We start from the raw sequence: 19,561 nt of genomic DNA on the forward strand, positions 1-19,561 counted from the left end.
GCATTTAATATAGGGAATCACTATTTCCCTCATAACTTTGGTTAGCTATGATCACAGAAGAAAAAAATTTGAGTGTACAGCAATTTCTATATTAATCATCTATATGAACAGTGAGCGTGTTCAGTTTTTGTACCTTTTTTCCTAGATGATGTTGTTTTGATTTTTTTCAATAAAATGTAATTTTATGTCTGTGAATTAAAAATGGGCTTGTATTTTGTATGTCTTCTCTTAATTTCATCTTTCTAGCAATGCATTTTTATTGTCTTTTATAAAAGTATTAGTCTATGATAGATTGGAAGTTAGTAAAAAAAAAAAAACCTGATCCTTCACCCCAATAGTTTGAGAAAAACTGATCCAGCTCACTCAAGCATGATAAAAAGTCAAAACATTAGGTTTAACCAGATGAAACTGACAATAATTGACCATTTTGACCTTCAAATGACAATTTCATATGGCTTAATCTAGTGGATGTCACAAAGCCTATGTTCTGACATTTATATACTTTTGTTCACCAATATCAAACTAAATTGGAAGTGGGGACAAGAGCTGCTATAGCCAGGCTCACCGGAAACAGCATGGAATGTCAACTAGGGAGGAGAGAGGAAAACATAAAAAGTGAAGAATAGCTGTCTGGGGCTATTTAATGAGGGGGAAAATGGCCCAATACCTCTTAATAGGCCCTGGAAGCATCATTGGACCCATTTACATTTAAAATGCTGAGTAATCAAGAAAACAATTAATTATACTGGTTACATTGATTAGGGAAGAGGGCAGGGTATGTAACACATTTTGGATTCAAAATGTCTAATACACAGTTTTTGGGTTTACAGGAATAAATCCTCAGTCCTCCAGAGAATTCATCTGTTTGGACAACTTTATTCCCAAATGGATTAAGGAATTTCTACATGGCAACAGAGCACAAAATTTACAGGATTCAGATTTCAGACTAAGCATTATTTAACACAACACACACATACTCTCTCCCACACAAAACCCTAAGCATAACATTAATCACAATTGGCAGTTTCCCTTCTATTCCAATTCAGCCTCCAGGAAGCCCAGAGCTGTTAAACTAACAAGACTCTGAATAATTGTCTTGCTAGGACATGGTTAAGCCTGGTTAAGGTGGTCAGAACTACTCTAGCCCTCTTGCACATCCATTGATCCATTTGTAACTCCCTTAGTATGTCCTTGATATGAAAAGACAAGATGATGAAGTTTGTTACAATTGAAAAGAATCTTACATTGGGGGGGGGGGGGGGGGTCAATCACACCCAAGCCCCCTATACCCATCCATTCAGTATCCACCTTTGGTGGCCAAATGAGAGCTACTCTACCCAAATCCCAAATGGGTGGGCAAGTGCTATTGGCCTAGAGCCAAATCACTCTGAATGCTGTTTGAGGAGGAAGGGGATTAGATGGGCGGACAGGATTGGAGAGGCAGATCACGTTAAATAACTGTTGTAAATTCAGGAAAGAGCTACACTGTAGTAACCTAAACTAAGGTAGGTAATGGATTAGATTGTTCTCAGGAGGTAAAACCACAGAGCATGGGGACTGGAGAAAAGAAGAAAAGAGCTAAAATGATTCCCAAGTTTCTGGCTTAAGCAAATGGAAAGGTGATGGAGGCATTTACTGACATTTTGGAGAAATAGGATTTAAAGAGAAAAATTTGTTTCACTTTTGACATGTTGTCTTTAAGATATACTTGTGAAATATCAAAATAAAGATATTCAAAATGGATATGATTTTCTTAGAAAAGAAATGAAAATTTAAGAAGTGTTCAGAACTTCAATGTTTCACATATGACACCTAAATTAGTTTTATCTAGCGGAAAGAGTTAGAATTGACATATGCTATATTTTCATACCAAATATGCCACAAACTAGCTATAGAACTGGAGACATCACCCAACCTTTCTTGGCTTCTAGGTCCTCATGGAGATAGAAATCCCAACTCATTCATGGAGTAGGTAATTCAACTATGAGCATTTTGAAAATGGAAGAAGCAAACCAATGTATGGAGTTACTATTGTCTCTTACGGTTTTGAATAACAACCAAAAAAGGCCATTTATTTTCTTTGTTTCCATAAAAATGTCATTCCTAAAACTGAAGGAGGCAAGATTAGAAGGATTTTTTCATTTTTAAAGCAAACAATCTTAAAAAGAACAAAGTTTTAAAAGAGCAATTTTATTGCAATCATTTTTAAAGGACCCAATATCAATTTTTAGAAATCTAACAAATCATAGATTTTAAATGAAAAGGATAAGCTTTCCCATGTTCCTTTTACATTTTAAGAATTAAACCACTCACCATAGATTTTTCTGTTACTATTTTGCAAGATGTTGGAAGTATTAACGATAAAAGCCGCCATCGTTAAAGAAAATATTTTGTAACCCAAAAAGAGAGGGTAGCATTAATTACTTGTGTATGCTTTTAAGTCAGAGGGTCTGAGTTCTAATTCTGTCTCCAGCAATTAATAGCTGACTGAACTTGGATACATTATGTAAATATTCTGAGCTCCAGTTTCCTAATCTGTAACATGTAAATAATAATAAGGGAGTGGTTATGAGGATTAAATGAGATGATATATGTAAAGCACAGCACTGTGTAAAAGGGCTTGAGAGTAATGAGAGAGATATGTCATAAAATTAGAATGAAAAATGGTTAGGATATACATGTAGAATTGTCCAGCCTCAACAGTAATCAATTAACTGAGTTTTTTGTTTTATTTTGTCATTAACAGCATTCAGTGCTGGCAAGGACAGAAAGGGAAGGATTCTATTATTACTAACACAAGAGTAAATGGAAAAACCTTTCTGCAAAACAATTTCATAATATGATGTCAAAAGCCTTACAAATATTGATACTTTTTGACTCATCATTCCATTTCTAAAAATCACTCCTTAGAAAATAATCAGATACAGAGAGGCAGAATTATGTCTAAAAATCAACAACTACCTAAGTGTTCAACTATAGATGAATATCAATAAATTATGCACTTAATAATTATGCACCTTCTGAACTGATGCACTGAGAAGGACACAACATATGTATTGTGGTGTTCTTACCCAAAATGCATAACCTGAATTTAATCATGAGAAAACGTCAGACAAACCCAAATTAAAGGACATTCCACAAAATAAGTCAAGATAGCAAAATGCAAAGAAAGATGGAGGAGCTATGCCAAATTGAAGGAGACTAAGGAGGCACTACAGTTAAATGCAAAGCATGATCCTGGATATTAGCATAACAACTGGTGAGGTTTGGATAAGGTCTGGAGATTAGTCAATAGTGTTATATCACAGTTAAGTTTCTGGTTTTGATCATCGTATATGATTATGTAAGATGTTAACATTTGCAAAAGCTAGGTGAAAAGTATACTGAAAATCTCCATACTATTTTTGCAACTTTTGATATGACATTATTTCAAAATGAAAAGTTTAAAAATAAAAAAATTAAATAAGGGTACATTGATACAGTAATTATGCAGTCATTAAAAATGTTTATAAATAATCTGAATGACACTGGAAAATGTTCACCACACAGCATTGCGAGGGGAAAAAAGAAAAACAAAACCAGACTGTGAATTTGATCATAATACAAATTCGACTACATAAATTATACAGTGCATGCATTAAAAACTGAAGCCCAGAAAGAACCCACTAAAATGTCGAGTGGTCATCTCTAAGTAGATCACAGGTGATATTTTCTTTATTCTTTTTGTACTTTTATGTTTCCCAATTTTTTCTTCAACAAGCATCTACCACTTTTAAAATCAGAAAAATGTTATTTTTAACAACACATCATGAGTTTTGTATCACAAAAATTCATTTAGACATATTTCTTCAGCTTTGTTTTAATAAAAAAATTTTTTTCAATACTTTCAATTTTTAAAACTATGATTTTAACAAGCCAACAATGATAAATCTTGGCTTATTAGTTTCTTAATTTAACATCAGTAATCAAAAATGCTTAATAGTTTCACCAAAAATTCTTGGAACTATACCCCCCTAAATCCTGTGGAACTCATATGTTGAAACAGTTGCTTCATTTCCACTAAATAACTGGAACCATTCCCGAGTCATCAGAGAAGCTCCAACCTATGCCTGAACCCCAATCAAGAACAGAAGAAACAGGAACCTAATCATTTCTCCAGTCTGTCACAAGTCAAAAGAGGAATGCATTTGTGTTTGAGACTGAAAAATAAAAGAGAAAACAGATCTTCCTGGGAGACAATTCCAGGTGGCCACCAGGCATCTTGGATGCCTTTGCTTCACACAACAGCCTTCTGAGCAATGCACAGTTGAGGGGGTATAGACCACGGTTCCCTATCCCAAAATACCTCCTCTGTGAGATAACGGATATGACTGTTATGCATATGTGTCTGCTCCCTCCATCCAGGTACTGGCCATTCCATAAATATCTCATAATATCCCATTAAATACGTTCCATAAATATTCCCCCGCTCCCTACCCTGACAAGTTTAACACCAGGCCTCGGTTCATCTCTCTAGACTTCTCACTCCCAACATTACAGCCAACTCCAGCCACACTTCTGAACTTGGTTGACCTTTGCATCCTTACCCAGCTAGTTTTAGCTTTCAACCACAACTGCATCCCTAGCATATCTGTTCCAACCTCATCTCTGTAGGTCAGATCTAATCCACCAGCTCTCAAGGCACGTAGCACCAACTGCTTAATCATTTAGCCCATTGCTACCCTCCTAGACCCTTGTGGCTTCATCAGCCTGCCTCCTGAAGCTTCAATACAGCTTTGCTGGCCCATCTCCTCACACATAACATGCCAGAAAAGGACTAATTTATACTGTCTCCTATTTTCTGTTTTTATCTTTTTATGACTGGCCTTGTTCCAGAAAGGACTCAAGATAACATACACGCTGATCCTACCATGTTTTGTCAGATGGGATTCTTAACTTAGGGGGCTTCTCTTAGGGCTTCTATCTGCCCTATGAAGCATAATGGGATCCAAAGACAGTGTTTCTCTATGACATCAATTCCTGCCCCTTCTAAGACAGGCCAACAATAGTGGCAGACATAATTCTCTTACAAAATGAAAACAAAAGAAAAGCATTGATCTTGAACTACAAACTAGAAGCCAAGTAAAATACTGACAGCAAAGGCAACAACACTGTAATTTTGTAGTGTCTGCAGCTCAGATCTTTTCACCAGGCAGATGCTGCTCTCTTACTCCCCCTGCTGGACATCTAGGCTCTGCTGCAACTCTTCCAAAGTCCACAGCCCCAGGCTGATCTGACACTCATTTATGTCTCAAAGTGTATAGACTAAACATTAAAGAGAAGCGACACTTACTAATCACATTTCATTAACATCAATGCTATATTAGAGAAAGGGAGTACCCCTTAGTGGAAAAAGGCATAAACCACTTGTCAGAACCATTCTCTTACTTTCCAGTTACTTGAAAGTAAGAAAGTTATTCTGAGTTTTCCTGGGGTTCAGTTTCCTCATCTATAAAACGTGGATGATAATACCCATCCCATACGGTTGCTGTAAGAATTATATGAGATAGTAGAACAGCACCTGGCCTGTGGCAGGCATTCAGCTGTTTTGTCTCTCCCGTGCCTTCAAAATGGCACCTAACTTCTTGGCACCCCAGTGATTTCATCTATGAAATGATGATAATTCCTGCTCAGTCTATCTGTAAGAGTTGGCTGGGCCAAATGAGAGAACAGATGTGTGTCAAAACACCTTGTAAACCATGATGTGCTATGATAATTAATTCATCAGTGACAACACCACCCACCTGACACTTTGAAGAGACAAAGATGACAATGCTAGTTTCGATCCTTGCAGAGCTCTATAGATTCGTGGATGAAACAAGCCTGCATGAGAATAACTGTGCTTCAAAGCAGAGACTAAGTGGCATATTAGTTTTACAGAAAAAGAACAATGGGCTCATAGAGGAAAGAAAAATTGGTTGTTGTCTGAGGTGGAGAGTGGGACAAGAATCACAGATGGCCTCATGAGTGTGTTCACACTGGACCAGATTCTAGACACAAGTCAGACTCGGGGCAACAGAAATGAGGAAGACCTTCCCAGACTCAGGAAAGAGCGGGAGCAAAGATGCAGAGGAATGGCAGGTTCTAGGGACAGTAAGAACTCCAGTTTGGCTGAAGCATGGGAGGAGGTGCCACAGTGGAGTATAGGCTTAGAAACACAGCTTGGGACACTATAGTGTTCTGTTGGCTTGAAGTTCATAGCCAGGCAATGATGAGCCATGTGAGGTTTGTCAGCAGTGTGCCTGAGGAAGTTTACTGAAGGCAATGTGAAGGATGGAGTGAGACGAGAAGGATGAAGGTGAATACAGGAAAGAATCATGATGTCATGAGCACAAATTGGTCCTGTTCTTGAGTAATCTACAAAAAGACAGAAACAGTGAGATGAAATTATAAAGTACTTCTCTTACAGACTTCTAAAATTAATAGGGCACAAGTAGGGGGTGCGGTGGAATAACTTAGCATCTGAGTAAGTGAGTTTCAGAAATAAATCTCAGCAATATGCATTCAGTCAACATAGACTTTGATATCTGCTTTCAACTAAAAGTTCAATAATGTCTTACAAATTACATTATTTTTAAAACAGGTTTAGGGGCCAGCCCCGTGACCGAGTGGTTAGGTTCTTGCGCTCCGCTGCAGGCAGCCCAGTGTTTTGTCAGTTCGAATCCTGGGCGTGGACATGGCACCGCTCATCAAGCCACGCTGAGGCGGCGTCCCACATGCCACAACTAGAAGGACCCACAACTAAGAATATACAACTATGTACCAGGGGGCTTTGGGGAAAAAAAGGAAAAAAATTAAAAAATAAAACAGGTTTATTTGAGATCAGCAGTATATCTGCCTATAGCTCTCCATGACATCCTGCACAGTGAGGAGATTACCTTGCTGCTTTTTCTAGGTAGATTGGAAAACAATTAATGCAAATCAAATGTTCTCACTTCATCAAATATTATTCACCCCACTGACTAAATTGAGAAAATAAAGACAAACACAATATGCAATGGTCAACTTATAACAGCAAGGATGAGGCTCCTATGGCTTTAGCCCACTATCTAACATGTTAGTGATAATTAACAGACATTAAAATGAACCATATCATTAAGCATATGCCCCAAATTAAGATTCCCGGTTGTTTATTCCACAGCAAATTCACAGGAAAACATACTTTCCAATTTTTTGCAAGTTTTTCTTTAAAACATACTTTCCAATGTATTGCAAGTTTTTCTTTAAAGTCATATCTGTTTAATGCAGAAAATAAGGAAAAAGAAATAACAAGCATCATCCAATATTCCATGATCAATATGCATTCATCATTAATATTTGGTTATACTTCCTTTTAGTCTTTTTTCCGTGCTTTTTAAAGATGCATGTTAAGATCAGATTTTAGAGAGACAGATATTATCCTTCTGTTTTATTTTGCTTATTATTATAACAAATGTTTTCCCATTGTTGAAAATTGGAAGAGTCCACTCAGAATTCATATTGCTTTAAGAAGACAACCTAAGAATCTAATAAATATTAATTTAGAAATATAATGGAGATTTCCAGTTTCAAGTCCAACATTTAAAAGCTTAGAAGTCATCACTCGCATCCTTACAAGGAAAAAGCTTAACAAACTGATAATCAACAACTCTTCCTAGATCCATCAGAGAACTGACGTCACAGGGCAAACTACAGCCCCCAAAATTGGAGAGACAGGCAAACATAGAGAATCACAGCTTAGCAGGAACAGAAGCCCAGGAGCAGAAGCCCACTGCTGCAGCCAGTACCAGTAGGAACACATAAACTATAACTGATGAAGTGGAGGTACAGTGTAGATAAGCTTGAGAGTTAAAAACTCTGAGGGTCCCAGTCTTAGGAGAACCCCCATACTTTCATGAGTTTTATCTCCAGAAGCCACTCTCAGGGTGAAGATTGGAGAAATTTCCCTTTTGCTTCTAGCAGGGGGAGGGGAAATGCCATCATTTTTAAACACACACAGAGAATTCTGTTCTCCTTAACAAAAGCCCAGCTTTAAGGGAAACTATTTTACCTGAGCCTAACAAACTTGGGTTTTACCAGAGATTAACCAATCTAGGAGAAGGGAAATACCCAATTCCAGCCCCCTCTAGCCTTCCTGTCTCACCTGCCAGGGGGAGTGAGGGTGCAGGAAAGAAAGCTGAGAAGCACTTGTGAAGGTCACAGCCCAGGGGTACAGGCTCACTAAAAGTGAGACCTAATATAGGAGTATAAAATGCTTCCCTTCCCCATCCCCCTCCCATCTTACCACCACAGGAATAGGACTCCTGTATAATAACAGAGGATTACAGCTGAAAAAACTCAGACCCTATTTGAGAAAGAGTCTCCAGGGAAATACAAAGACAAGGCAGACAAAAACAAGGACACTAGAGGAAATTTTAGCCTCTGATACAGGTACAGCAAACAGTAAACACAGCCTAAACTCCTAACAAGACAAACATCAAACCTCACACTAAAATCCTATCAACCTCAGTTCCCTTAATCCAATACTTCATATTCAACTATCAACAAATAATTACAGGACAGGCTACAAGGCAAAAAGACACAGTCTAAAGAGACAAAGCCAGCATCAGGATCAGACAGATATGACAGAGATTTTGGAATTATCGGATAGGGAATTCTAAACAACCATAATTAATATGCTAAGGGCTCTAATGGAAAAAAGGATAGCATGTAAGAACAGATGGGTAATGTAAGCAGATAGATGGAACCTCTAAGACAGAAGCTATAAATGTAACAGAAATGAAAAATGCCATTGATGGGCTCATCAGTAGATTGGGCATGGCTTAGGAAAGAATCATTGAGCTTGAAGATATGTCAATAGAAACCTCTCATACTGAAAATCAAAGAGAAAAAGGAATGAAAGAAATGAAACAGCTTATCTAAAGACTGTGGGACAACTACAAAAGATGTAACATATATATAATAGGAATACCAGGAGAAGAAAGATCAGATGAAATATTTGAATTAATAATGGCTGAGATTTTTTCAAAATTAATTATAGACACCAAACCCTAGATCCAGGAAGCTCAGAAAGCAACAAGGTAAATGCCAAAAAACATACACCTAACCATACACACATTCAGACTGCAGAAAATCAAAGACAGAGAAAAACCTGAAAGAAGCCAGAGGAAAATAACATCGTACCTATACAGAAAAATAAGAATTACATCAGACTTCTCTTCAGAAATCATGCAAGCAAGAAGAGAACGGAATGAAATATTTAAATTGTTGAAAGAAATGTAATGGGGAAATGTTTTGGGGGTCTCCAAGACCAACTTCATGTTCCATGACTCACTAGAGGGACTCAAAGAATTCAGAAAAGCTATTATACTCGTGGTTATGAAAGTATACAGATTAAAATCAGCCATGGAAAAAAGCACATAGGGCAGAGTGCAGGAGAAACCAGACAACCTTCCAGTTATCCTCTCCCAGTGTAGTCACATGGACAGTGCCAAATTCTCTTAGAAATGATGTGTGATGTGTAAAGTGTTGCCTACCGGGGAAGCTCACGCAAGGGTTCATACCTAGCATTTTAATGGAGCACCAACATAACTGACCTTAGCTACTCAGTCTCCAGTCCCCTCCAGAGGTCAGGCTAGTACAGTGTGGTCCAGCGTCCCAAGTGAATAAAAACAGATGCTCACTATAAATCACATTGTTATTATAGACCATCTGGCATGGCCCAAGACCCCAGGTATACAAATATACTTTTATCAGACAGGATATTCCAGGGGCTGAGAGGTTATCTCTCAGGTGATGGTCAAGGACCAGTGCTAAAGACCTTTGAAATGTATGGGGTTTGGAAAACCCAGGCCTGTTGAGTTAACCTTTTACTACACAGGAAACCATCAAGGAAACAGTTGCGTAGATAGGAAGAAGCTCAGCAGATGGTATTAGAATTGGGTGCAGAGCTCCTTAGCTCTGTGTGCCCCTTTCCCATGCAGGCAATGTGCCCTCGGTAGAACACATACTAGAATATGGCCAGTCAAGCAGGAAGGGCATCAGTGTTCCTATCATCCTTGCTGAAGAGTCCATCAGTGGGAAGAGGACTTCACAGAAGCTTCAAAGCCCAGGTAAAGGTTAGGTAGAACATGGGATTACTGCCCTAGGAAGGAAGTGTGATGTAGAGAAAGGAACTGTAGGCTCAGAATGAGGACACCTGATCCTAACTATGTCGTTTTGTCTAACTGGCTTCAGGGTCCTCGTCAGTAGTATTTTCCTACTTAGAGGTGGGGGGCAATATTGCATAGTAGGTATAAGAGTGCCAGCCAGGGCAGGCTTAATGAGCAAGCAAACTGTGTGGTTGCACAGAGCCCTACACTCAAAAGAGCCTTGGACTTGGTTTCATACTCTGCTGTTACCATCTTGAAGTTCCTAACAATTTTTAAACAAAGAGTCCCGCATTTTTGTTTTTCACAGGGCCACACAAGTTATGGAGCCTGTTCTGGTGCCAGGTCTGGAATGGGTCTATGGATTCAAATACCCATTTATTACTGTTTAGGAATATGACCTAAGGCATATTACCTAACTCATTTTAAATGTTTTCTTTTCCATAAACAGAGGATAAAAACAGATTGTTGTGAGGATTAAAGGCAATAATATATGGAAAGAAACAGCATTGTACTACATTAATAGGCCATAAGTAGTAACTATTATTTGTTCTCAACAATAATAAAATGAGAGTATATTGCTGTGTAACAAATTGTAGTCAAATCTACTGCTGTGTAACAAATTACCCCAAAACTCAGTGGCTTAAAACAATATTTTTTATCTCATGGTTTCTATGGGGCAGAAATCCAGGTGCAGCTCAGGTGAGTTCTCTGGCTCAGTCTCTCACTAGACTGCAGTCATCTCAGGGTTCAAAGGAGAAGAAATCTGCTTCCATACTCATTCCTGTGGCTCTTGGCAGGATTCAGTTCCTACTGGGTTGGTTGTTGGACAGTGGGCCTCAGCTCCTTGCCAGCTGCTAGCTGTAAGACACCCCCTGTTCCTTGCCCCCTGGGCCTCTCAAGAGGACAACTCCCAACATGGCAGCTTGCTTCCATCAGAACAAGCAAGCAAGAACAGCCAGACAGAGATTGAGCAAGACAGAAGTCACAGTCTTTTGTAGACTAATATCAAAAATTATATATCATTACTTTAGCCATATTTGATCTATTATAAGCAATTCACTAGGTCCATCTCACACTCAAGGGTACAGGATTACACAAGGGCACTGTTACGGACTCAACTGAGTCACTCTAAAATTTATATGTTGAAGTACTAATCCCAGGTACTTTAAAATGGGACTGTAATAGCAGATAGGGCCTAAGGCAAAAAAGGCAATAAGGTTAAATGAGGTCTTATGGGTGGGGTCCTAATCCAACATGAATGGTATCCTTATCAGAAGAGAGAGAGATATGAGGGATGTGCGGGCAGAAGAAATGCCCTGTGAAGACACAGTGAGAAGATAGCCACCTACAAGGCAAGGAGAGAAACCAAACCTGTCAACATCTTCATCTTGGACTTTCAGCCTCCAGAACCGTGAGAAAATACATTGCTGTGTTTGTCACCCAGTCTGTGGTATTTTGTTATGGCAGCCCTAGAAAACTAATAGACGCATGAATACCAGGAGGCCAGGATCACTGGAAACCATTTTAGAAGCTGCCACAGAGGATGTTGGACTAGTTTATTGTCAAGGCCCTTTTATGCAATCATCTTCTAAGAGAATCCTTTGCTTTTGCAGAAAAGGACACATTTGGCACTCTCCAATATGCAGTAGTAGCCTGACAGCTATTAAGCAATCTTAAATAAACCTGTTTTCAGGAAATTTTAAGCTCTGTGATTTACACAGTCACCTGCAAAGATGTCATTTTCTAGAATTAACATTCTTAAACATTCAAAACTTAAGTAATCGCAGAGTGCAGAACATTAAAAAGACTTTTAGATTCACCCTCATGTGTCCCAATTGGTTGTATTTCAAAAAGTTGTTTTTAGATTAGACCTATTTCGCTTGCCATCATTTTTAGATCTATACATACCCTAGGCATTCTCTGATCTAATCAGAAAGCAAAATCACAGTAATATATTTTCTTCCAACTGAGTTTTTAAAAAAGGAATGACATATGTTGAATTTCCTACAGCTACAGCCTTTCAGAGAGGAGTCTTACTCTTTAAGAAAAAGAAATTAAACGAATAGTTCTTTGGAGACCGTTTCAATGTAAAACAACTCGTGGGAGTTCTCTTCAAAGCATTTGCAAATTCTAATAATCTAGCTACCCACCCACATCAACACTGTTAATTAGAGCCTCTTTTTTTACTTAAAAGGAAGTATAACCCAAAAAATCAAAAGAAAAATAAGAATAAACCAAGCATATACCAATTCCACCTCTCATTGACAACTGTCAACTAAAAAAATTAAATTTTCTTGGACTTCCAATTTCAGCCATGACAGAATAGTTGGTGTTAGACTTTGCCTTCCTGCCATAAACTGAATAGAATAAATAAAAGAACAATTTTCAGGATTGCATAGCATTCAGAACAGAAGTATGGTACTTGAAAGAAGGAAAGAAAGCAAAGCGAGCTTCTCTTGCCCTGCTGGGAAGCTGAGTCTAAGCAGAAAGATGCATTCTCATAGGGCAGAGGAAGCAGAGACTGGAGTTTGAGGTTGCCAAGGTGGTTAGGATTTGGAGGTCAGGCACTAGAGAGGCGGGAATTGCACAGGAGAGAACTTCAGAGAGGAACCTGTGAAATTTTATAGACATTCTCACATCCCTGGCCCCAAGCTATCTGAGCACAGGGTGAGACTACCGGAGGCCTACCAGAGAATAGCTCCCAGGAGACTGGAGAGCTGAGCAGAAATTCCAGAGGCTGCACAGTGCTAGGAAGATAACGGAGTTCTAACCCAGCCAGAGTAGAGGGATATTCGATCCTAGACTTTTGGATGAGTCACAAAAAAAGGTCACACCCTAGGAATATTGATCATGCTCTAGGAGTAAGGGCTATATCCTAGAAGTAAGGTTAAAACTGAAATAAGCCCACCGTAAGAGTCTAAATCCAATCTTCATCAGAAGTAAAGTGATCTGCCAGTAATTTACTGGCAGCCAGAACAAAATTCAACACTTTTGAGAGGAAGAGAACATAATCCAGAGCTTCTACAAAGTATCATCCACAATATCTAGCATGAAATAAAAATTTATCTGGTGAGAAGAATCAGGATAAAGTGACTAATAGCCACGAGCTAGAAGCAGGTACAGAGAGGATTCAGATATTGAAGTTAACAGAGAAGACTTCAAAATAGCTACAATTTATACGTTAAAGAAAATAGAAGTAAAGGTTGATAGTGAAGATGACAAGATAGAGTACATCAACAGAGAATTAGAATCTTTTTTTTTAAAGAAATCATGTAGACATCCAATAACTGAAAAATACAATATCAGAAATTAAGAATTTTTCAGATGGGTTAACAGTGCAACAGAAAACACCATTAATGAATTTGAAGACAGGTTGATAAAATATATCCACACTGAAGCACTGAGAGGGAAAAACATAATGGAAAAAATCAGTCATCTTAAATCCATTATTGGGGAGATTCTCTCTTATCTACCTCTCTTTTTCTTCTCCTTTCTCCCGAACAATTATTTTTCTAATAGGAGAAAAAGGTTGGGAGTGGGATTTAAAATAATACTTACCTGGTAAGAAACATCTACATAATAATTAAGAATTAGCTTTGGGCACAAAAATTAAGCAGAAAGAATGTCTATTTAAATCTCCCCCTTTCAAGGCCCTCACTTTATCCATATCCAAAGTCCAGAAGCCAAAATACTGTGCTTTTCTTCAACAGGTACAGGACCTCTACTGGACTACCTCCTCTCCCAAAATCGGGTCTCAGACTTTCCGTTGAAGAAGTACCCATTCCGTGTCCCATCCCCTCAAGCTTTGGGTGGTATTGAGCAAATGGATATACTAATGAACATACTGCAATTCATCTGCTAGCCCTTATAGATTATCACTTAACATGATAATCCTGTAAATACAATACGTGATGCAGAGGAGTAAATTACTGAGATTGGAATTTGGTAATCTAAGACATGCCAGTGACACATAGCAATACTTTAGAATGGACAAACTTTACTTTAAATAATAATATGATAATGAGGATGAGGATGATAATAATACCTCCACTATTCAGTCTGCTAATTACATATAAACTCTTAATCCACATGGCATTTAAACAACTCATTAATATCAGGAAAAAATGTAAATGGTATAATCTTAGGTGTTTTATTTCCCTTCCTTTAATCTATTACTCAGAAGTAAAATAGTAACAGAAAAAAATTAAATTTTGGAGAATAGTCCTGTTAAAAATATTCAATTACTGTAGTATCACGGGGGCGGGGGGGGGAATTCTTCAAAGATGGCAAGTATATACTGTTATAGAATTCTTAGTCATAAACTTGTTGAACAAAGCATTTCATAAAGTTTTATTCTCGTTCTAATAAAATACACTTGTAGCTCTTAAGTTTAGTTTTCAACTAAATAATAATAGCTCTCCACTCTCTATCAGAAGACATCTAAACTCTTTCTTCTGACATTCTAAACTCCCCATTATTTGCTTCCATCTAATTATCTATGTCTCTCTAACTATAGCCCCCCACAAACACTTCTCACATCAGAGCAGTACCTATTTCTTGCATATACCACTCATCAAAAAAAGCATCCAATGATGAATCTTTATAGAAACTCTTCTCAGATCCTTGGCCCTGAGCTGTATGAGCACAGGGCAAGAGTCCAGGAGGCCCAGCACAGAACAGTTGCTGGGAGACCAGAAAACTGAGCTGAGCAGAAATTTCAGAGGCTGCACAAAAATGGATTTTTGGTAGGCAACTAACATTCTATGCCATGTCTACTTCTTTGCCTACCAAACATTGAGCCCTCACTATGTTCCATGCACTATTCTAGGTGTTAGGGATGTAGCAGCAAACAAATCAACTAGGTCCTTGCCCTTATGGTGAGGAAGCTAGATAAATGGGGAGGGTTGAGGGAGGGAGCAGGATAGTGAGGAAGAATTAGTGGGCATTTGTTGAGGTCCAAAGGCAAGAGATTATGACTCACACAAGAAACTAATATGATCCTTTTGGAATTTATTACTAAAACCTCTTCTCATTTCACTTCACCTACACCTTCTCTAGTTGATCCTGTCTACTCTAGATCAGATCTATTTGATAACATCTCCTCCTTGGAACCTAAAATCAGAGCAGTAGATAAGATCATTAAGAGAAGCTATGATGAAGGAAAATGAGAAACTGTCTTAGTTATAAATTACAAATGGAACAAAATATTAAAATGTAAACCAAAATATATCAAAGGAAGGCTTGAGAAAATATTTTTTCCAATCTCAAGAGAGAAAAAGACTTTGTCTGTATGAAATAAACCTCATAAGGCATTTTAAGAAGTCAATAATTTGATTGATAAAATTCAAAAACTTCTGCATGGCAAGAACAGTCACAAGCAAAGTCAAATGACAAATGACAAACTGGGAAGAACATCTACAATTTATATCACAGATATAATTCCCTAAAATATAAAGTATCTATAAATCAATATGGGAAAGATGAACACTCCAACAGAAAAATAGGCTAAAGAAAACACAAATGGTTCTTAAATATATGAAAACATGCTCTACCTCACTCGTAAGAAAAATGCTAATTAAAACTGCAAGACACCATATTTCACCTGTTGGAAAAGACGGGAAAACTTGACAACACGTGAGTCAGTGAAGGTGTGAACAAGCAGGGGCTTCTTATTAGAGTCTTCAGAGACCTAGACCCTTAACAGCAGACCACTCTGCCATTCCTAAGGCATGGCCTTTATCCTCATGGTCCAGAACAGCTGTGATCCAGTCATTTCATGTCCATTCCAAGAAACATACTTCCCTTTTAGGGAGACTTCCCAGAAGCACCACATGACACTTTTGCTTACATCTCAATTGTCAAATATAAGTCACAGAGCGACATCTAACTGCAAAGGACTCTGGCAGTCCTTTAGCTTGGCTGCAATATGAGCAGCTAAGTGTGATAATTTGAGAGAGAAACAGAAAATGGATTTCTGATAGGCAACTAACATTCTCTGACATGTCTACTTCTTTGCTGACCAAATATTCATACATACTAATTCTCATACATAGAACACAATGAATCTTCTTCAGGGATACAGTTCTCAAGTCTCATCTAGATACTGCATCCAGGTCAAAGTTCAGGAATTCTGGAAAATGTGTACCTGCCATCTGGTCCAGATGGCTCCCCATGATCCAGCAATCTAAGAAATTAAAAACAAGTTAGCTGCCCCCAACTCACCCAGTATACAAAGGTGGAGTAAGAGCCAGACAACCACATAAAACTGTGACACAGAAAAGCTGAGAAAGGAAAACCTGTAGTGGTCACTTCTCTATAGCAATATGAAATTCCATGGGGCAGAAAGAGAGACTTCCTTTCCTGACAGTGTCTGGGGCCTTTAGTTCTGCTTTCTAGGAAACTCTTTCTGGGGCTTCTAGTTTTGCTCTCTAAGAGGTTCTTTCTTGTCCCTGATCTCATCCGCAATAGACATTAGGGAACACCAGGGAGCTGCTGACATTTCATAGCTCACTTCCTGTCAGTGGTGCAATTCTGTTTTCTTCAGAAAAAAACGTATTTTTTCCTCTTGGTCTTCATGCCCCTTTCCTTACTTCCTCTTCTGGACTGTCCTTGATGCAACAGGAAAGAGAGAAAGTGCTGCAGTACCTTTCTTTTCCATCATCCCAGTTTTGAGTAAAACTCTAAGATTGTTATTATTTTAACTTTTAATCTCTTTACTTCTTACCAGAAAGAAAAAGAACATCAGTCCAAATTTCCCTATACAGTTCATCTATGCCAACCTCAAAAGTTTTTTACACTTAATTCAAAAACATTAGTCGACCACCTACCATGTGATGCACACAGGATCTCAGGTTCAAGGAGATCCTGGTCCCCATCTTGCTATGGTGGTTACAGGGTATATACAATTAACACTCATCAAACTGTATTCTTAAGATCTGTTCATTTTATTGTATGTAAAATATACCTCATTAGAAATGTAGGCTATTCAAGAAAAGAAAACAAAATGTTTAGAGTTTATTATAGCTGGTATAATAACCTCAAATAAGTTAAATTTATGATGTGAATTTGACTACTCTGTGTGCTACTGTGCACAGGGCCCTGAATATCGGGTAAAGTAGATGGGCCCTCTCTATGGAACTGGAAATGTTAACATTTTGTAGTTGTTGTAATTGTCTGTTATACCATTTCATCAGCTGTAAAAATTATTTTTAAATGTGGCATATATCAGTAATAACATCATAAGCTTTTAGTTAGCAAATTCGAGTTCAAATTCAAGCTTTCTGTGACTTCAGGAAAATGACCCAAGCCTGTTTCATCTGCATAACGGAGATAATGCCCTACTTCACAGGGTTGTTGTGGTGACTAAATGAGTAAAGTGCCAAGTCACAGTAAACATTTCCCTACCCACATCACCTCCTTCTAATGCCTTTGCTGTTACGCCCTTCGCTAGGATTGTATTACCAATTATGACTAACACACAGAAAAACACTGGCCCTTTACAATGATTCACGTTATGAAAGTTTCCAGTTCTCAAAGTATTTTACACTTAATATACACAATTCTGTGATTCATTCATCCATTCTTATTGAACATCTACTATGTGCCAGGACCTGTGTTGGCCCCTAAAAATACAGTCCTGCATTTATGGAGCTTACATTCTACAGGTGAGAGTCAAGTCATTTACATACATACATAAAATCAGGTGGGTAAAAGTTCTTTGAAGAAAAGTAAGGTGAGGTTAAGGAAGAGAATGATGGAGGGACAAGACGAGTGTAGGGAGGCCAGCTAGGTGGCATAGCGGTTAAGTTCGAGCACTCAGAGGCCCAGGCTTGGCCAGTTCGGAGCAGGGGCAGACCTACACACTTATCAAGCCACACTGTGCCAGGCGTCCCATGTATAAAATAGAGGAAGATGGGCACAGATGTTAGCTTAGGGCCAATCTTCCTCAGCAAAAAGAGGATGGCAGATGTTAGCTCAGGGCTAATCCTCCTCAAAAAATAAAAAAAAAAGACGACAGGTGTAGGGTTTGCTATTTTACATAAGGATGAGAGGAGCCATCTCTATCAAGGTGACAATGGGCAGAGATTAGACTAAAGAGAGGAAGCCAAGCATGTGGATATCTGGGAGAAGAGTTCCAGCAGAGAGAAGTTAACTCAGACACCAAGGTGAGAATGTGCCCAGCCTTTCTGAGGGACAGAAAGAGATCAAACAGCAACAGTGCAAGTGAACATGGGGAAAGAATCCTAAGCGATACAGAGATCAAAGGCACATGAAGCCACATTACACAGTCTTGTAGGCTACAGAAAGTGAGGATTCAGGATTTTATTCCCAGTGACAGGAAGCCACTGGAAAGTTTTGATCAGGGTGTGATGTGATCTGACTTTTCAAAGAACCACTCTGGATATTATGTGGAAAGTAGATTTTAATGAGGAGGAGAAGCAGAAGGGCTGTGAACACCTAGGACAGCAATTCTCAAACCTGAGTTGCATCAGTAACCTAGAGGACTTGTTAAGACACATACTGATCACAAAAAAAGCTGTACACAAACATTCATAGCAGCTTTATTCATAACAGCTAAAAATTGGGAACCCAGATGTCCTCCATGTCCATTCATACCATGGACTACTACTCAGCAATAAAAAGGAATAAACTGATACACACAGCCCAGATGAATCTACAAAGAATTATGCTGAGTGAAAAAACCAATCCCAAAAGGTAACTTACTATGCAATTCCATTTATATAACTATCTTGAAATGACAAAGTTATAGAAATGGACAACAGATTACTAGTTGCCAGGTGTTAGAGACTGCGGTGGGGTGTGGGTGAGGAAGGTTGGCTATAAGAGGGCAATGTGAGGGATCCTTGGGGTGATGGAAAAGTTCTGACTGGATCACTGTCAATATCCTGATACTATAGTTTTACAAGATGTCACCATTGGGAAAAACTAGGTAAAGGGTACAAGGATCTTTCTGTATCATTTCTTACACTGCATGCAACTCCACAATTACCTCAAAATGACAAGTTTAATTTAAAATAACGGTTGAAGTAATTAAAACACACAGGCATTGCTGGGCCTCACCCTCAGTTTGAAAATGTGCATTTCTAACAAGTTTCTAGGTGATGCTAGTCTGGGATCAGCTATGAGAACCACTAGTTTTAGGAAATAACACCTGGAGCAAGTATTATTATTCCTATTTTGTAGAAAAATCTGAGCCTAAAAAATAAGTGACATCTCCACCAAAGAGGTAGGAACTAAGTGGCAGGGACAGAACTCAAACCAGGTCCTACCAGCTCAGCGTTTTTGTGTTAAGTAAATCAAGGTCAGGAATAATCTTAATTGTAAGGTCTCTCTAGTGTCCAGCACAGAACAGAGGCCAACGCTTGTTTAAT

Source organism: Equus quagga, chromosome 8 (genome assembly GCF_021613505.1).
Source record: "Equus quagga isolate Etosha38 chromosome 8, UCLA_HA_Equagga_1.0, whole genome shotgun sequence".
NCBI lineage: Eukaryota > Metazoa > Chordata > Mammalia > Perissodactyla > Equidae > Equus > Equus quagga.